Below are 18,332 nucleotides of genomic sequence, written 5' to 3' on the forward strand. Positions count from 1 at the left end.
GGAGCGAAGCCCTTCTTTGCATATATTATGAGGCATCTTCAACAGGATTTTCTAAAAAGACTTATCTAGAAACTCTCTTCCCTTCTTACCTAAGTGTTCTAAAGAGTTTATCTTAAAGACCAGGTAGTAAGAGTGCAACATATAGAAGGTGTGAATCAACTAAAGTTGATTCTGTAATTATACATGCATCATGCTAAGAACCATACTAATCAAATTTCCCCCCTTAGAAAATGCCGCCGCGCACAAGGAGAACAACACGCAAACATACTGGACCGATTGGTGTGCCGAGTCACCAGCTGGCCCCAAGGCATGATAATAGTAGTAGCGGAAGCAATGATCCTATAGGGGATCTCGAAGCTGAAGTAAGTCGGCTCCAAGCGGAACTCCGCCGCAGGACGACTATCTGGGTCGTAGATGGCGACCGCATAAATGAGTTGAGAAGAGATGTCCGCCATCTGCGAGATCAGCTCGCGGACCGGGATTTGGCACTCGACTGGGTTGTTCAATCCCGTTCGCTTGCATGGGACAAGGAGCAAAAAGCTCAAGCTCGAGTAGCCGAGCTCAACTTGGCCATTGATGAACTGCAGACATATTGCAATACCTTACATGAAGAGGTTCATGTATTATATTCGCAACTGCATCCCAGTGAGCCTACGAATCCTATTGAGTCGGAAGCCGGACCCTCGCTTGGTGGTGAGTTAGACCTTTTTCAGCCCCCTCCTTCCATGAGGCTGGTCGACGAATGGTCTCCCACACCCGACGGCCACTACAAAACAACCACCCCTTTAGCAATGCATATATGTGTTGCAAAAAGTTCATATATGTGTTGCTAAGGTCTATACCAACACATAACTATGTGTTGCCTATACTGCCGTTGCTAAGATCTATAACAACACATATACATACGTTGGTAAAACCAAGAGTTAAGTGTTGCCATGGTACAACGGATATCTGAGGACAATAGTAACGCTTCCATGTGTAGCAAGAAATGAACTAGGTAATAAATATTATTAATAAAGTAACTTAATTTGAATACAAATGTAATCAATGTAGCTGAAAATTTATATATTATACTAATCCCATACACAAACTATAAACAAATATATTTATTATTTAGAAAAAATTATTGAATTACAATATAGTATCCACGTACAATGTCATTTTTCTTGTTCCGTACAAAGATTGTAGGGCAAAATTGTATCAAAGCCATATTGACACCTACCACACCTCTCCAACCTCCATCTCTAGTGCAACGAACTCCACTGATTTGTGTTCATCCATTCTTAGTCAACAAATGAACTTGCTTCACATTAATGCATGGTGATAAGAAGACACCAATGCACATGATGCATCCAGCTTCTTTGTCAATCATGGCAGTTTCAAGATGCAGAGTTTCTGTAAAGTTTCTGTAAGATTGTCTGCCTTCTTTACTTCCTTCAATTCATCCATACATTGCTGGTTGTAGTGCTACCTGAGTTATTATATGTATCCATTCACATAGAGAAACAATTAGATTAAGTATAAATCAGATGTCTACCTAAGTCACCAAGTTTACAGTAATAGATTAATCTTTCAATAGCAAAATTACCAACTGCTAAGCAGACCACACTAGCCCTCTACAAAAGAAGATATAATAAATACCAGGTGTCATGAATCGCTGACAACTCTTTTGAACATTAGCATGCCCTAGTTCTTGAATGAAATTTGTTAAGATCGACAGGCAGCAGTATTACTGTATGAGTATGATATCCTGCAAGTTAAGGTACTCATCAAAGATCTGGACCATATATCATAGGTTAGAACTTCACACAATCTCCTCACTTATAAAGAAAAGACAAATCTTATGATAGATATCGATCCTTAGTCGTCTTAAAGTGCCACTAATAACATTTACATCAATGACAATCTACAATAGTAAAAAGATCAACGTCAATAGTAGTCAAAGCTGCTACGAAATTCTGGTTGTCCAAAATTTATTTTCAAGGGCTAGTGACCACTACTGCTAGCTTTAAGGAATCGAACTAGATAACAGTATAAATTTATTTCAAGCTAGCCAGGGCACTAGAATTAAACAAAGGTTACTACACAATTCAACATCCATCTCATTGCACAAATTAAGAACAGACAGATCCCATGCACTCCATTCAAAGCCAACATAATTTGGAGAAAGATGAACCATGACAACAGTTAAGGTTGAGATTTTTATCATAACGAGTTGAAGCCCACACTTACATAGAAACCAACTGACAATGAACTTTTATATCATTGTGACAATCAGTGGTGACTAACTAAATGGTTTGTTGAACAACATTAAGATAAATAGTTGTAGAACATAACAAAATCACTCACCCATTGCCCCAGACAATGTGAGCGTAGTATGTGGAAAATTTCTCACAGTTCGCAGTTGCATCCCCTTTTGGTGTTCACATATCTGCCATGCAACATAACATGGTCATATACAATGTAAACCAACCTGTAGAACATGGTCATATATGCGTGGACATATACATGGTGTTCAATAAAACATGGGCGATGGCTTGTACCTTTTCTTATTTTTTCCCAGTTAGGGGACACGATGGAAAAAAAATGAACCTGTGTATTTTTGTTGTGAATATGGAAAAGGCATGTTATATTTTGCTTACCGGAGAAAGCATACCTGTTCCAGATAGAAGTTATATGTTGTGCAAATCAGCTTGTTAGTAAGTGACCATGCGAAAACAGTAAGAAACAAATGAGATTTGTGGCATGTAGGCTGAGGAGGGGTGCAAATAATAGAAAACTAACTGCTGTGCGTAAACAAGTAATGTAAATAAGGCATGGACAGGTATGCTTACAATGGAGTGTATAAAGGGGTGGTAATGGATCGCGATCCAAATGTTTCTTCATAATTTCTTAGCTCCCTAAATAAAAATCTAGTTCAAAAATGAATAGAAATAGAGCCTGATCCTAATCCGATCAGAACCTTAAATATTATAGTTTAAAATTTAGAGCCCATTGTCACCCCTAAGTGTATGTGAGAATGTAGGAGCAATTTGCGTAGCTCGATCCTGTTGATTGGAGGTATATTTGGATAGCGCGATGGTTACGATTGCAAAATCAAATGCACAACAGGTTAGCAATTGCAAAGTAATGTACATAAACATTTTTTGGGGAAAAGTTTATAACTTGATGACATGCCTAAGAAACCATGTGTAATTGTTTTTTCCTATTTAAGATCCCTATGTATCAGCAGTTGGTACTTTAGTAACTGAAACAATATGTGCTGCCATAATTGTGGTCACATGTCATTATGTCAACATCTCACCATAACGTAATGAGAGTGAACATAGAATAAACTTAGCAAGTGAATCTACTAATCAAAGCAGGATCAAGCTGTAGCGTAGTCACCCAAAAATATTTTTTTTGGGAAAATAGATAGCATTTATAAACCAGACCATTTATAACGGATACTTGGTTTTAATTTAAAAATTAACTACGAAACAAAGTAAACAATATGTGTTGCCTTAGTTGTCTCACCGGTCAACACCACCATAACGTAATTAGAGTGAACATAGTACAAACTTAGCAAGTGAATTTGCTAACCAAAGCAAGGTCAGCCTGTAGCGCAATCAGCCAAAAACAACTTCCAATAAATTAGACCATTTATAATGGAACAATGGCATGAATATAACAGAATAAATAAGAGTAATTCTAATCTCTAATCAGGCTCCACGGGATATTTAGTTTTAAATAACAAAAACTGACTACGGAACCAAGGATCAATAGTATTGTAGATAACCAAGTAATCGAGACTCTGGGACTCTGCAATTTCGAATCTAGATCTAACAGGATTCAGCATCGAACACAGTAATCAAGCTTCGGACACAGTAATTTAGCTTGGAACCCAGTAATCAAGACTCTGCTACCCCACACTAAAATAGGAACCACAGGTTCCACAGATTCATCAGGACCTGCATTCCTGGCTTAGACTGTAGTAATACTCCTGCGCAGCAAAACCAAGAACTTATCCTCAATTCCGTAAAAGCAAGGGGGAGGACATGGAGCAGGCGACCGATCCACAACGTATATGTGGCTGCTATCTGCTCTGATGTGACTTAGCTTTTTTGACGAGGAGAAGATTCATAGTATGATGGTGTGGCCTGTCCGTCCTGCGGGTTGGGCAATACCTAAGCAAACTCTACATTACAGGGGGAGCGAGCGATGGAAAAATGCGAGGAAGGCGATTGCTACTCGATGTGTAGTAATGGTATGGGAGCGCACATTGCGGCAGGCTGGAAGACAACCCTAACACTGAGGGGACGCAGATCTGTGAAGTTACGGTGAAAAAGATTGTTCGTACCTATGGCAATCGGAGAGACGACGACAAAGCAAACGGGGGAGGTGCGGACACAGAGGAATGGCTGCCACCATGGTCGCTGTAGCCGACGTCAACGATGTCGCAGCTGAGCGGAGACGACGGTGCCTGCTCCCCTTTTCCCTTCCCCATCATGTGGTATTCGTTTCCATCTGGAAGAATCCAGTCGCGCGAGGACGGTGCGGGGCCTTATCCAAAGGAACCACTGTGCGCGTTTGTGCTGCGTGCATTCGGTAACTGTAGGAATGAAATCGAACGGCTGAGAAGAATGCGGAAGGCGTGGACACCTCGGACACAAAGTTTTGCTCCCGGCTTTAGCGTTTGGATCCAAACAAATGCCAACCGTCCAATAAAGATCCGACGTCTGACGTTAAAAATGACGATTTGGCCCTCTACTGAGGCGTATGTGTGCAGAACTTTACTATATAGAAAATGACGATCCAACGTAGGTAAAAAAAAGCATGACGTGGCAAAAACAAGGTGCGAAGTTTGAGCCATTGCTTAATATATAGAAAAATGTACCGTGGGATTACAAGCTCTTACTAGACTCTGCAAAATAGTAGAGGGAAATCACATTGGGTATATAAAAATGGTACAAAGAAAAGCAGAAACTTAGGAAGTACTAGTAAATTTTTACTTGGCTGCGCTAGTTTTACTTTCAAATTACGGGAACCAATAAAATTACTCCCCAAATCTCAACTTATAGGCTATTTGACTTTTTCACACCAATTTTGACCGACTCGTCCTATTAAAAATTTACAAAAGTATTGGAAACATTAAACCACCATAAAAATAAATATTAATTATGATTTTTAATAAGATAAGTAAGTGCAACTTGTTGTCAAAATTGGGACAAATGGAGTACTTTGTAAGTATCAAACCAATATACTAATTTGCATAAATGTTGCATATAATGCTTGCAACGCATGATAAACGTTGCTAGGTAACACAAATACTATGGATCGCACTTGCAACACATGACAAATGTTGTTAGGTGACATAAATACTACGAATGACCCTTGCAACACATGACAAACATTGCCAGGTAATTTGGATATTCTACAAATGACACTTGCAACACATGGTAAACATTGTCAATTAATTTTCTTGCAACATATAAATATGTGTTGCTTGCATCCGTTGATACCTAATTTCTTGCAACGCATAAACCATTTTGTTGCAATGTATGTGTTGCTATATGGGTGTTTATGTTGTACGCCAAAAGCAATGGGAAGCAGGAATAGTGGTGTAGTAGAAGTAGAAGTAGTGTATTGTATAACAGGTTGTACTATTGTATAATAGGTAGTGTATTTGTATAATAGGTAATGTATCCCGTTGTAAAAAAATCCGAGTCTGTACATTACTCTTTTTGGTAATGTAAAATGGAAGGTTTTTCTTTGGCATATCATATTGTTTCCAAATGTTGTTGCCACAGATGCCGTCCAAGACCCGATCACAGGATGCAGCTGGAACTTCCAGTGGGAGGGAGTCTACCCCAAATCCACCTCCTGTTCCTCCCACACTGGCTGAGGCGATTGCCGCCTTGGTAAATGCAACCGCAGATAATACCCGTTTTCTGAGAGAGATGGCGGGTCAACAGTTTCCACAACAAGGCGGGCGAGGTTATCAACAGGGCCCCCGTGAAACCTCTTACATGGACTTCTCAGAGACGCGACCACCGCTGTTTGTCAAAGCCGAAGACCCGTTAGAGGCAGACAAATGGCTTCGTGTGATCGAGCAAAAGTTCGGACTTCTGTGATGTTCGGAAACCCAGAAGCCTTTATTCGCAGCCCAGCAACTGCGCGGACCTGCCAGCACTTGGTGGGGTAATTTTGTGGCCGTTCAACCGACCAATCATCAGATAACTTGGGAAGAATTCAAGGTGGCCTTCCGCGAGCACTATATACCAGAAGGTGTTCTTCACATGAAGCAAGAAGAATTTATGAAGCCGAAACAAGGAGGGGATACTGTTAATCAGTATCTCAATAAGTTCAATCATTTGTCACAATATGCAATCGATCAAGTGAACACTGATTTGAAGAAGAAGAATTGCTTTACGAGAGGGTTAAATGATCGACTGCAAAGAAAGATGGCAACATGCATAGATCTTACTTATGGAAGAGCTATCAGTACATCACTGGCAGTAGAAGCAAAGTATGCAGGCGCTGGAAAATCCAAGGGTTTTGGAGGTGACAGGCCTAGCCAGGGCCCGGTGAAGAGGCAACGGTTCGTCATTCGGCCTTCCAACCAGAATCGTTCTTTCGCTCATCCACCCTCCTTCCCTTTTAAGCAGCCAGTCTTTATTCGTCCCAATAATACCCCTACTACATCAAGTCAGCCGGGTGCCCCAGGCACTCGATTCCCTGCCCTTCCCAGCTCATCGACTGGATGTTTCAATTGTGGGAAGTCTGGGCATTTTATCAAGGATTACCCTTATCCAAAGCAGAACCAGTCAAATAATCAGCAAGGATCTGGGAATTCATCTCAAGCCAAGGGAAATACTATGGGCAAAAATACAAAGAAGACGGGACACATATATTATACGCAAGTGGCCACTACACCGGACGGTGAGCCGGTAATGATGGGTACGTTTCTTGTGGCCAATCATCCCGCAGTTATTCTCTTTGATTCTGGTGCTTCGCATACATTCATCAGCAAGAAATTTGTGGAGCAACATTGCATCTCATGCCATGAATCAAAAGAGTGGTTTAAAATTCACTCACCAGGGGGACAAATATTTACTAGAGAAGTGGCCTATCAAGTGCCCGTAACCTTGACCGGACGGGACTTTCCTACTAATATGATCGTTCTGAAAGGCCAAGATATAGATGTCATTTTGGGCATGAATTGGTTCGCCAGACACAAAGCAATTCTCAACACTGATCAGAGAATTATCAGGTTGAGTTATAACCAGGGAGAAATTCTTTTGCCTATCCCCATTCCAACCAAAACTACTGGCAGAGCTTATGAAGCCATTATACCGGAAATCAAGGATATCCCGGTGGTATGCGAGTTTCCCGATGTCTTTCCCAAGGATTTGCCCGGACTGCCACCAGAAAGGGAGGTAGAGTTTGTAATTGAGTTGAAGCTCGGTACGGCTCCAGTATCTGGAAGATCGTACCAAATGCCTCCTAATGAGTTGGCAGAACTAAAGATTCAATTACAAGATCTACTTGAGAAAGGATTTATCCGGCCAAGCTCATCGCTATGGGGTTGTCCAGCCATATTCGTCAAAAAGAAGGATCAAACTTTACGGATGTGTGTGGATTATCGACCCCTGAATGAGGTCACCATCAAAAACAAGTACCCTCTTCCAAGGATTGACATTTTATTTGATCAACTGACTGGAGCGAGGGTCTTTTCCAAGATTAATCTGAGGTCGGGCTATCACCAGATCCGTATTCGGCCCAAGGATATACCAAAGACCGCATTCACTACGCGGTATGGATTATTTGAATACCTGGTAATGTCTTTCGGATTGACAAATGCTCCTGCCCACTTCACGTATTTGATGAACTCGGTATTCATGCCCGAGTTGGACAAGTTTGTGGTGGTCTTCATTGATGATATTCTAATATATTCCAAGAATGAAGAGGAGCACGCCCAACATTTACGGATCGTGTTAACGCGCTTGAGAGAACACCAGTTATATGCCAAATTCAGCAAATGCGTGTTTTGGCTGGAGGAAATTCAGTTTCTGGGACATGTACTGTCTGCCAGGGGGATAGCGGTAGATCCCAGCAAAGTCAAGGACATTTTGGAGTGGAAACCCCCGACCACTGTTCATCAGGTCCGAAGTTTCCTTGGTCTGGCTGGATATTACCGCCGATTCATACCAGATTTTTCAAAGCTTGTGAAGCCAATCACAAGTTTATTGAAGAATGATATTAAATTCAATTGGTCTTCAAAGTGTGATGAAGCTTTTAAACAATTGAAGACATTATTAACCACTGCTCCGGTATTGGCTCAACCGGACATCACCAAGCCCTTTGATGTATATTGTGATGCATCAGGCAGTGGACTCGGGTGTGTGCTAATGCAAGAAGGCCAAGTAATTGCATATGCTTCAAGGCAGTTACGCCGACATGAGGAACATTATCCTACTCATGATCTAGAGTTAGCTGCGGTAGTTCATGCCCTAAAGATCTGGCGTCATTATTTACTGGGTAATGTCTGTCATATTTATACAGACCATAAAAGCTTGAAATACATCTTCACCCAGTCAGAATTGAATATGAGACAGAGGCGATGGCTCGAGCTGATCAAGGATTATGAATTAGAAATCCATTATCACCCAGGAAAAGCAAATGTAGTGGCAGATGCGCTCAATCGCAAGGCTTCCTATCATTGTTTAACAGTGAGGACTTCTGACATCACATTATGCCAGGAGATGGAGAAATTGAACCTAGGAATGATTCAACATGGGACTTCACATCATTTAAAGCTGGAGTCAGTCATCTTGCAAAGAATAATTGACACACAAAAAGATGATGTGGGTATGAAGCACATACGTGAGAAGATAAGGGCTGGAACAGCAAAATGTTTCAAAGAAGACGATCAAGGTGTGATATGGTTCAATAACCGCATAGTGGTGCCGAAGAATGAAGAACTCCGCCAGCAAATCTTAGATGAAGCACATCTTAGTCGCTATTCTATTCATCCGGGAAGCACTAAGATGTATCATGATCTAAAGCAGCACTACTGGTGGACGAAGATGAAAATTGAAATTGCACGCTATGTGGCTAAGTGTGACACTTGCAGACGTGTCAAGGCCATACACATGAAGACTGCTGGTCCATTACAATCTTTGCCAATCCCATCATGGAAATGGGAAGACATTAGTATGGACTTCATTGTGGGATTACCCAGGACCACAAAAGGGTATGATTCCATCTGGGTTATTGTTGATCGGCTTACGAAAATTGCTCACTTTCTGCCGGTCAAGACATATTACCCGGTACTTACCTATGCGGAATTGTACATTGCCTGTATTCTCAGTTTGCATGGTGTTCCGAAGACTATAGTGTCGGATCGTGGACCTCAATTCGTATCCAAATTCTGGGAGGAACTTCATAAATCCCTGGGTACCAAATTGCTCCATAGTTCGGCCTACCATCCTCAAACCAGTGGCCAGACTGAGAGGGTGAACCAGATACTCGAAGATATGCTGCGGGCATGTGTTCTGGAATTTCCACAAAAATGGGATGAATGTTTGCCGTTAGCGGAATTTTCATATAATAATAGCTATCAAGAAAGCATCAAGATGGCACCCTTTGAAGCTTTATATGGACGACGATGTCGTACTCCGCTAAATTGGTCTGAACCTGGTGAAAGGTACTTCTTCAAGCCTGATATGGTGAAAGAGACTGAAGAAAGAGTTCAAAGGATAATTCATAATTTGAAGAACGCTCAAGCTCGTCAAAAGAGTTACGCAGACAAACGGCGAATGCCCTTATATTTCCTTGAAGGAGACTATGTCTACTTAAAGGTTTCACCAATGAAGGGCGTATCGCGTTTCGGGGTCAAAGGAAAGCTTGCACCACGATATATTGGTCCTTTTCTTATCCTGCAAAGATATGGGCCAGTGGCATACCGACTTCAGTAACCCGAAACCTTGTCTGCTGTGCATAATGTGTTCCACGTGTCCCAATTGAAGAAATGTGTTCGGGTTCCTGATCGAACCGTTGAAGTGACAAATGTTGTCCTTGAATCGAACTTGACATATTCTGAGCACCCTATTCGAGTCTTGGACCAAAAGGACAGGATTACCCGAAGAAAAACTCTCAAGTTCTACAAGATACAGTGGAACCAGCATTCCGAAGATGAGGCTACATGGGAGACTCAAGACTTTTTAGATAAGAATTTCCTAGGCTTTTTAGCCTCTTATAATTTGTAAAGCATGTATAGCTGTTGTAATAAAGGAGTGATTCCCAAACCACCCCTGCCTTGTACCAAAAATAAGGAAATAAGAATGTGACACATTTCCTTTTCCATTACTTACCCTAGGACTTTTAATCTCGGGACGAGATTCTTTTATGGGGGGAAGGATGTAACACCCCTGGTGTTACTGTAACTAAAACTTGAGCATAGCATCATAAACATTGGCATTGCATATGTTTGACACACCTAGAGTGCATTCACTAGGTAAAAATTTCAAACAAGTTGTATTGTTTTAGTGTTTTGCAAATAGAACCCTGAATAGGGAACTTAACCCTAAATGGGGATTAAAGGGGTAAAACATAACCCAAATTGAGAAAACCTAAAAACCTTAGGGGAATAGTCATAAAATGTTCCCAAGAATGAACTGGAATCACTTTTATACCCCTGGGATACCAAAAACCCTAATTGGAACCCTGCAAAACCCTAAAACCAAATCCTAGGGACCTATGTGCAAAATTAGTCCACTTTTGGACTAAAGTGCAAAAACCAAGTTAAATAAGTATCTTAAGTCATTTGGGTCATTCATATGTGAATTTACAAGCCAAACCCTAAGTTTTGGACTCATTTGCAAAAAGGACCCTAATTGAGATTTCATGTTAAGTCTGAATTTCAGAGTTTTGGCTCAACTTTGGGGCTTTGTATCTTTTAAATTCTAGGGTTTTTTCCCTAGGTCACCACATCAAAGTTGTAGACCAAACTAAGGAGAACAACTTTGCTTAAAGGTGTGAGCATAGTTGTTAAGAAAAATCTGGAGATAATCATGCTCAAAATCTTGCTGTTAGGCTGTTAAGGTCTGAATTTTCAGACTAACAGTGGACTGACATCAACTTCAAGCTCAATTCTGAGCATGATCCAGTGCTCAACTAAGTTTAATCCCTATAGTCGAATTGTAGCTGGTTTGTAGCTCTACAACTTTGCTACAGAGAGTTGAGTGAGTTACTGGAGAAACTTTAGAAAAATTTGGACCTAAAATCGCCCTGTCAGTTCATCTGAATGGAACTTGCCATGGTACAGTAGTTTGATATAGATCAGATCGCCAGCGCGACGACCTCACCGCCGGTGACCTCCCTGCGCGAAGATTCATGCCATCGTCGCCGTGATTCACGACCTGATCGACTGGATAACATCTAAAGGTCACCGCCGTGGATAACTCCGACCATTAAACAACTCCGGCCACCGTACCATGGTCACCGCGGCGGAATTGGATAAGAACGCCGGTGATCACCGTCGCACGGCCTTGTGCCGCGTGTCCGAGCCTTTCCACCGCGTCGCCGTGACTCCCTATAGCTGACCCATCGTCGCCGGGGAGATTGCCACGACGGTGGACACGAATTCACAGCACCCAGGTTCTTCTTCATCTCCGGCCGCCAGCACGGCTCGACCAAATTGATCACCACCGCTCGCTCCTTCTATAAATTGAGCCCCCGGGCAGCTGCGCTACCTCATCGTGAAACCAGAGCCCTACTCCCACCCTCAATCGTCCTCCAGAGCTCACTAATTTCGAACTTCCCCCAAAGTCAGTCTCCGCCACTGTGGAAACAGCCTCACCGCGGCCAGCGCGATTCAGGTCAGCCCACACCTTCTGCTCCCTTGTTTGAGTATTCTCATAACCCATGTGATGCTTGCCAAACCACCGAATTGAACTAGGAGCCCGTCAATCGCTAGGAACACGAGCACATGTCCGCGCCGTTCACTGTCCTCGCGGGCAGAGCTAGGCAGATCACCAATTATAAAATTGATTGGGGGGAAATGGTCCTTAGAACTTGAATTTGGCTTCGACCAAAGTAGGACACCGGTCACTGAGCGAAATAGCCGGTTCACGTGATCGTCGGAGCCCTGCACATCGCCGTCCGCCGTCGAGGGCTTCAAGGTGTAAAGAATTAGAACTACAGGGACGTTTCTGCAAACCGTCAGTGACTCTGTGCAATAGTAAAGGAACCCATTTCAGGTTAGCCTTTAAGTCGAGGGCTTTTCCGCAAAGCCGCCAGCGCGGGCAGGCGCGGGCACGCTTTTGCCCATTGTTGGGCCGCCTGGACTAGATTTGGCCCAACACTATTACATCTTTTCTCTTTTCTTTTTCTGTCCAAGTTTAGAAATATGTAGAAAACTACAGAAAATTCCTAAAATTGTGAAACCAATTTTCCTAGGCTTCTTATTTTCCCTAGAATTTAATAAAAACAGTTTTATGATTTTTAGAGGAAATAAGGAATTTTAAGGCATTTTAAGTACTTTAAAGTATTAGTTCTAGATTTTTAGAAAACATCTAGTAATTCCAAAAATGTCCAAACTTTTTATATGAGTTCTATACATTATTTAGAGGCCTTGGGTAGAATTTGGGTTGATTTGGACCTTGTTTGATACTTAGAACCTAAAACCCCCTGCCCTTTGAACTCCTTTACTGACTCCGGAAACCCTAAGTTCTCGGAGTTCCGTGAAGGAAAGTTGTATTCAAGACTTAGATAATAAATCTTTATTATCTTCGCACTCTCATGAGCATTACATGGCATTCATCCTTATATATACCTATATGGTTATATTTAGAAAACGAAGAAGAGATTGAAGTGACCGAAGAGAAGACACCACCACCTTCGGATTCTCAGGCCGGCAATTGTTTCTACTTCGATATCTGTGGGTCCGAGCCTGACTCACCTACTAACGAAGGCAAGCCCCGGTGCATTTGCCACCCTCCTTGATGTTTTTTAAATTCTTTCTCACTTGATTGATGCATTAGGTGATAGGAGTTGAATGCTTAAACAATTCCTGCATTACCTTCCTTGAACTTGATTACCTTCCTTGAAACCCTGTTTTTACAAAAGGTTTTTACTATGCTTAGTATTGCTCTAGCAAAACAAAAGGTTTGTTTTACAAAAGATGATTGGCAAAGTGGGAGGGATGTTTTTGAAAATAAAACTTGATGGTGGATCCATCATGGCCATGATGGGTTCAACATCGAAAAAGATGTACCTCTGCCAGGTACCAAGATTTGGGTTTAAATGATTAAGCTGAGACCGGGCGGGTGACTTGCACGAGAAGAGAGTCTCGGTGTAGTGTCTCCGTCTGAGTCGATTAAGGACCGTCTCGATGTAGGCTTGATGACCGAGGACCCTTTAGCTGGTCACATGCCTCGTCATGGGTAAGCCTTGCCTCGGGCAGACTAAGGCCAGAATAAGATAACACGAAATGGGCGTGGAGAGGTGGCGGGAGTAGCGTGTACCCTCCGTGGCAAGAGGCTGGACGGTGGTGTATCTGTGCTCTCGGTTTGCGTGAACCTGATCTGGTCTTAAGAACCCCGGTGGCGGGTTGACATATGCAAGGGTTAAGTGCTACATATGTCATGTGATTGGAGATCCTCAGCTGAGTATAATCGATTCGGATCGCCGTACCTTCACGGTTATGAAGACTTGGTCACTGACTTACACGTAGCAATCCACTAAAGATGATGGTTTTGTTAAGAAATTGGCTAGTGCAGGACAAGTGACTGGACTAGGGTAGAAAGAACTCTAGTTGCAGGTAATTTTACTCAACTTGACAATTAAAACTGGATTTTTAAGGATCCACTTTAGTAAGCATTTCTGCAAAACAGAGTCTTTGATTATTGAAAAGCCTTACCTTGACTCCCTTAACCAGCATACCCTTGAGAGTCTTTTCTTTAGTCGGGTAAGACTTGCTAAGTAATCCCATACTCAGGGTTTATCCCTCCGTTGTTTTTAGGTGAGGAAGCGACAAATTTTTGTTGCTTCTGCTCCAAGGTGGTTCCCAATGTAGAAAAACAAGAGTGAAGCCGCGGGAGGACTTGGTCCTCCATATAGAACTTTTGTGAAAGAACTTATCGGGAGGAGTTTTTACCTCCCTTGGTATTGTAATAATATTACTCTGCACTCCTAGGATAACTCTGGTCTGTAATAAGTAACTTGATCTTACTTTCTAAATAAATGTAAGTTTATGTAATCGCTTCCGCATTTCTATATCTCCGATGTTCTGTAATGTCTGCAAGATGGGTGAAACGTTCCTGGAAAGGTAAGAAAGAAGATACCGAACTTTTCAAGTGATTTAGGAACATCTACAGGGTGTCTGATGTCTGTTGGACAAGGACAACTGTAGGTGGGCCTAATTACTTGGGAGGTTCCGTCACATGAATATCCGAATGTATATTTGAAACCATAATCATAGCCTTCATTCCCTTGGGAATAACTCAAATCTTTTTGCCATTTATTTTTCGGCTTCACCGTTTACTTTCGGTGTATCAGCGCTGACTTTTCACTATAAGCCTCCCTTAGGAGCTTCTTTGCCTTTTACTTTCGGCAGAATCAGCGTTTATTTTTCGCTGCAAGCCTCCCTTAGGAGCTTCTTCGCCTTTTACTTTCGGCGGAATCAGCGTTTATTTTTCGCTGCAAGCTCTGCATTCCCTTAGGAACGACTTTTGAGCTTCTCCCTGTTTTCTTTTCTTTTTCCTTTGCACTCGATGGTGCGTTCTCAGCTTTTACATTTACATCTTTGGGGGATATCGCTCTTATAGAATTGAAATAATAAAAAGAAAAGTTACATGTTGTGGCCCCATTAAAAACCTTTCTCCCCCTTTGGAAAGGAAAAGGGTGCCACAAGAAAGAATAGAAAAAATTACATCAAGCTAAACATAATATCGCCGAAGCTCGTCCGCATTCCATGATCTAGGAATGTCGTTGCCGTCCATATCCTTCAATCTGTAGGAACCGGGTCTTGACGAAGATGCTACCAGAAAAGGTCCTTCCCACTTCAGCTGTAACTTGCCTACTGTCTCTGGGTTGGCTACTCTTCGAAGCACCAAATGTCCTGGTTCAATGTTCTTTAGCCGAACCTTTCTATCATGCCATTTTATTGTTTTAGCTTGGTATTTATTGATGTTTTCCACAGCTTGAAGTCTGATCCCCTCTATAGCATCTTTTTCCACAGAGTAATCAGCTTCAGCTTCGTCTTCTGCCGAAGCTACTATTCTTATTGATCCTGCTTTGGCTTCTTCCGGAGTTATTGCTTCGTCACCAAACAATAGTTTGAATGGTGTAAAACCTGTTGATCTTGATATTGTTGTGTTGTGGCTCCACACCACTTTGATTAATTCGTCTGGCCACTTTCCCCTAGGCTGATTGAAGATTAACTTCATTATTCCTGTCATTATGATGCCATTAGCCCTTTCAACAAGTCCATTTGACTCCGGATGCCGAACTGATGCAAAATGGACCTTCGTGCCAATTTGTTCACAAAATTCTCTGAAAGCTTCGGAATCAAACTGCGTTCCATTATCCACAGTAATAGCCTTCGAAACTCCGAAACGACAGACAATATTTTGCCAGAAAAACTTTTGAATAGTAACCGAAGTTATTGTAGCTAAAGGCTTTGCCTCAATCCACTTAGAAAAATATTCCACTGCCACTACAACATATCTTAAGTTCCCTTGTGCTGGTGGTAACAGACCTAACAAATCAAGGCCCCACCTTTGCAACGGCCTAGTGGGTTGTATTAACTGGGTTAAAGACGAAGGTTGTCTTTGATCTCTTGCACATTTCTGACAACCTTCGCACTTTTGGACTAACTCCGCTGCATCCGAAGCTGCCTTTGGCCAATAAAATCCTTGATGAAAAACTTTTCCATGCAAAGGCCTAGATCCAATGTGAGATCCACACAGGCTTGCGTGTATTTCCTTCATCAATTCTATACCTTCGGCTCTGGATAAACACTTGAGTAATGGAGAACAGACTCCATGCTTGTACAGCTCCCCTTCTATTATAACATATGGTCGAGCTCTTGCCTCTATCCTCCTGTTATAAGCTTCGTCATCTGAAAGAAAGTTACCCTGAAGGAAAGAGATGATCTCAGTTCTCCAGTCTTCACTATAAACAGGGGATATATTGAGGACTGCTCTTTCAAGAAGTTCAACCGAAGGTGCTTTTATTATTTCAAAAAATACTTCCGAAGGTAAGGGCAGCCCCTGTGCTGCTGACTTGGCTAGCAAATCAGCATGTTCATTTTCTCCTCGAGGAATATTTTTGACAGAAAACCCTTCAAAGGAAGCCTCAATCCTTCGGACCGTGTCTAAATATTTCTCAAGCTTCGGGTCTCTTGCTTTGCAACTCTTGTCGATATGACCAGAAATAACCTGGGAATCAGTTTTAAGAACTGCTCTTCTAATTCCCATTGCCTTTAACTTCCAAAGACCCAAGAGCAAAGCTTCGTACTCAGCAATGTTATTTGTGCAACTGAAATCAAGTCTTGCTGCGTAGCAAGTTTTAACTTTGGAGGGTGCAACCAATACAGCGGCTGCTCCTGCCCCGAAGGTTCCCCAAGAACCATCGCAGAATACTGTCCAAACTTCAGCATCTTTACTCGCTTCTTCTTACTGAGCCCCTGACGTCCAATCAGCAATGAAGTCTGCTAACGCTTGGGACTGAATCGAAGATCTATGCACATAATCAATGCAGAACTCATTGAGTTCCGCAGCCCATTTTCCAACCCTTCCAGTAGCTTCTCTATTTCTCATAATATCCTTCAATGGTTGTGAAGAAGGGACAATTATATTGTATGCTTGAAAATAGTGCCGAAGCTTCCTGGAAGCCATCAAAACAGCATACAACACCTTCTCCAATTCTGTATAATTTTTCTTTGATAAACTAAGAACTTCGGATACAAAGTATATTGGGGCTTGCTTTTTGACTTACCCTTGAAGCTTCTCTTGGACAAGTGTCGCACTTACCGCTGAGTGCGAAGCTGCCACATATAACAACAGAGGAGCCCCTGGCGTTGGTGGAGTTAACGTCGTTAGGTCTATCAAATATTGCTTCAGCTCTTCGAAGGCTCTCTGCTGAACTGGTCCCCATTGAAAAACTTCGGCTGACTTCAGCACTTCGAAGAATGGTAAATTTCTCTCTGCTGATCTAGATATGAATTTGTTGAGAGATGCTAGTCTTCCTGTCAATCGTTGAGCCCCCTTCTTTGTGCTTGGTGGTTCCATTCGAAGGATAGCTTCGATTTTATTTGGATTAGCCTCAATTCCTTTTGTTGAAACTAGGCAACCAAGGAATTTCCCCTTCTTTACTCCGAAGACACACTTTTCTGGATTCAACTTTAGATCGGCTTGTCTAAAATTAGCGAAGGTCTCCTTCAGATCAACAATGTGATTTTCTTGCTTCGTGCTTTTTACAATGATATCATCAACATAAGTTAGCACATTTCTGCCTATCTGAGAATGAAGAACCTTCGCTGTCATTCTGCTGAAGCTTCCTCCAGCATTCTTGAGCCCCTCAGGCATCCGAAGGTAACAATATGTTCCACTAGGGGTTATGAAGCTGGTTTTTGGCTCATCCTCCTTCTTCATCCAAATTTGATGATAGCCTGAATAACAATCTAGCAGACTCATAAGCTCTGATGAAGCTGCTGCATCAACTAGGGAATCTATCCTTGGCAATGGAAACTCATCCTTCGAACAGGCCTTGTTGAGATCAGTAAAATCAATACACATCCTCCATTTGCCATTGGCCTTTTTTACCATAACAGTGTTAGCCAGCCATTCTGGGTATTTTACCTCTCTGATAACCCCGGCGCTGAGGAGTCTTTTCACTTCATTCGGAGCACCTTCAGCCTTATCATTAGACATCTTCCGAAGCCTCTGCTTTCTGGGTCTGAAAGATGGATCAACATTGAGCGAGTGTTCAATAACATCCCTGTTGACTCCACAAAGATCATTAGCTGACCATGCAAAAACATCTTTGTTGTTGAAGAGAAACCTTATCAAAGTTTTCTCTTGCTGCTCAGACAATTGAGATCCCAGCAACACCTTCTGCTCTGCGATATCTTCGTATAAAAGCATGGGTTTTGGCTAATCGGCCGAAGCAGCCTTCTCCCTTCTGTACTTGTACTGCTCACAAGCTTTGGCTTCATCTATATTGTGGATTGCTTTTGAATCAGTCCAATTCCCCTCGGCCTTTCTGGCATCTTCCTGACTCCCATGAATAGCAATATGTCCCTGATCCGAAGGTATCTTCATGCAAAGATATGCTGGATGAAGAAT

The 18,332-nt window shown here is 42.2% G+C and overlaps 1 long non-coding RNA gene across 2 annotated transcripts; it reads right to left on the reverse strand.

The window, feature by feature from the left end:
- Positions 1–1,082: 1,082 nt before the first annotated feature.
- On the reverse strand, positions 1,083–4,540 carry LOC103629484 (uncharacterized). Of its 2 annotated transcripts, XR_554427.4 has the most exons (4): positions 4,340–4,522; positions 2,350–2,900; positions 1,642–1,750; positions 1,083–1,471 (listed from the first exon to the last, which is right to left on the reverse strand). It is a non-coding gene; the product is annotated as an uncharacterized lncRNA (long non-coding RNA). The 2 variants fall into 2 exon arrangements; XR_554426.4 differs by having other exon boundaries at positions 1,089–1,471; positions 2,350–4,540.
- Positions 4,541–18,332: the final 13,792 nt, after the last annotated feature.

This window comes from Zea mays, chromosome 6, assembly GCF_902167145.1.
Source record: "Zea mays cultivar B73 chromosome 6, Zm-B73-REFERENCE-NAM-5.0, whole genome shotgun sequence".
NCBI classification, from domain to species: domain Eukaryota; kingdom Viridiplantae; phylum Streptophyta; class Magnoliopsida; order Poales; family Poaceae; genus Zea; species Zea mays.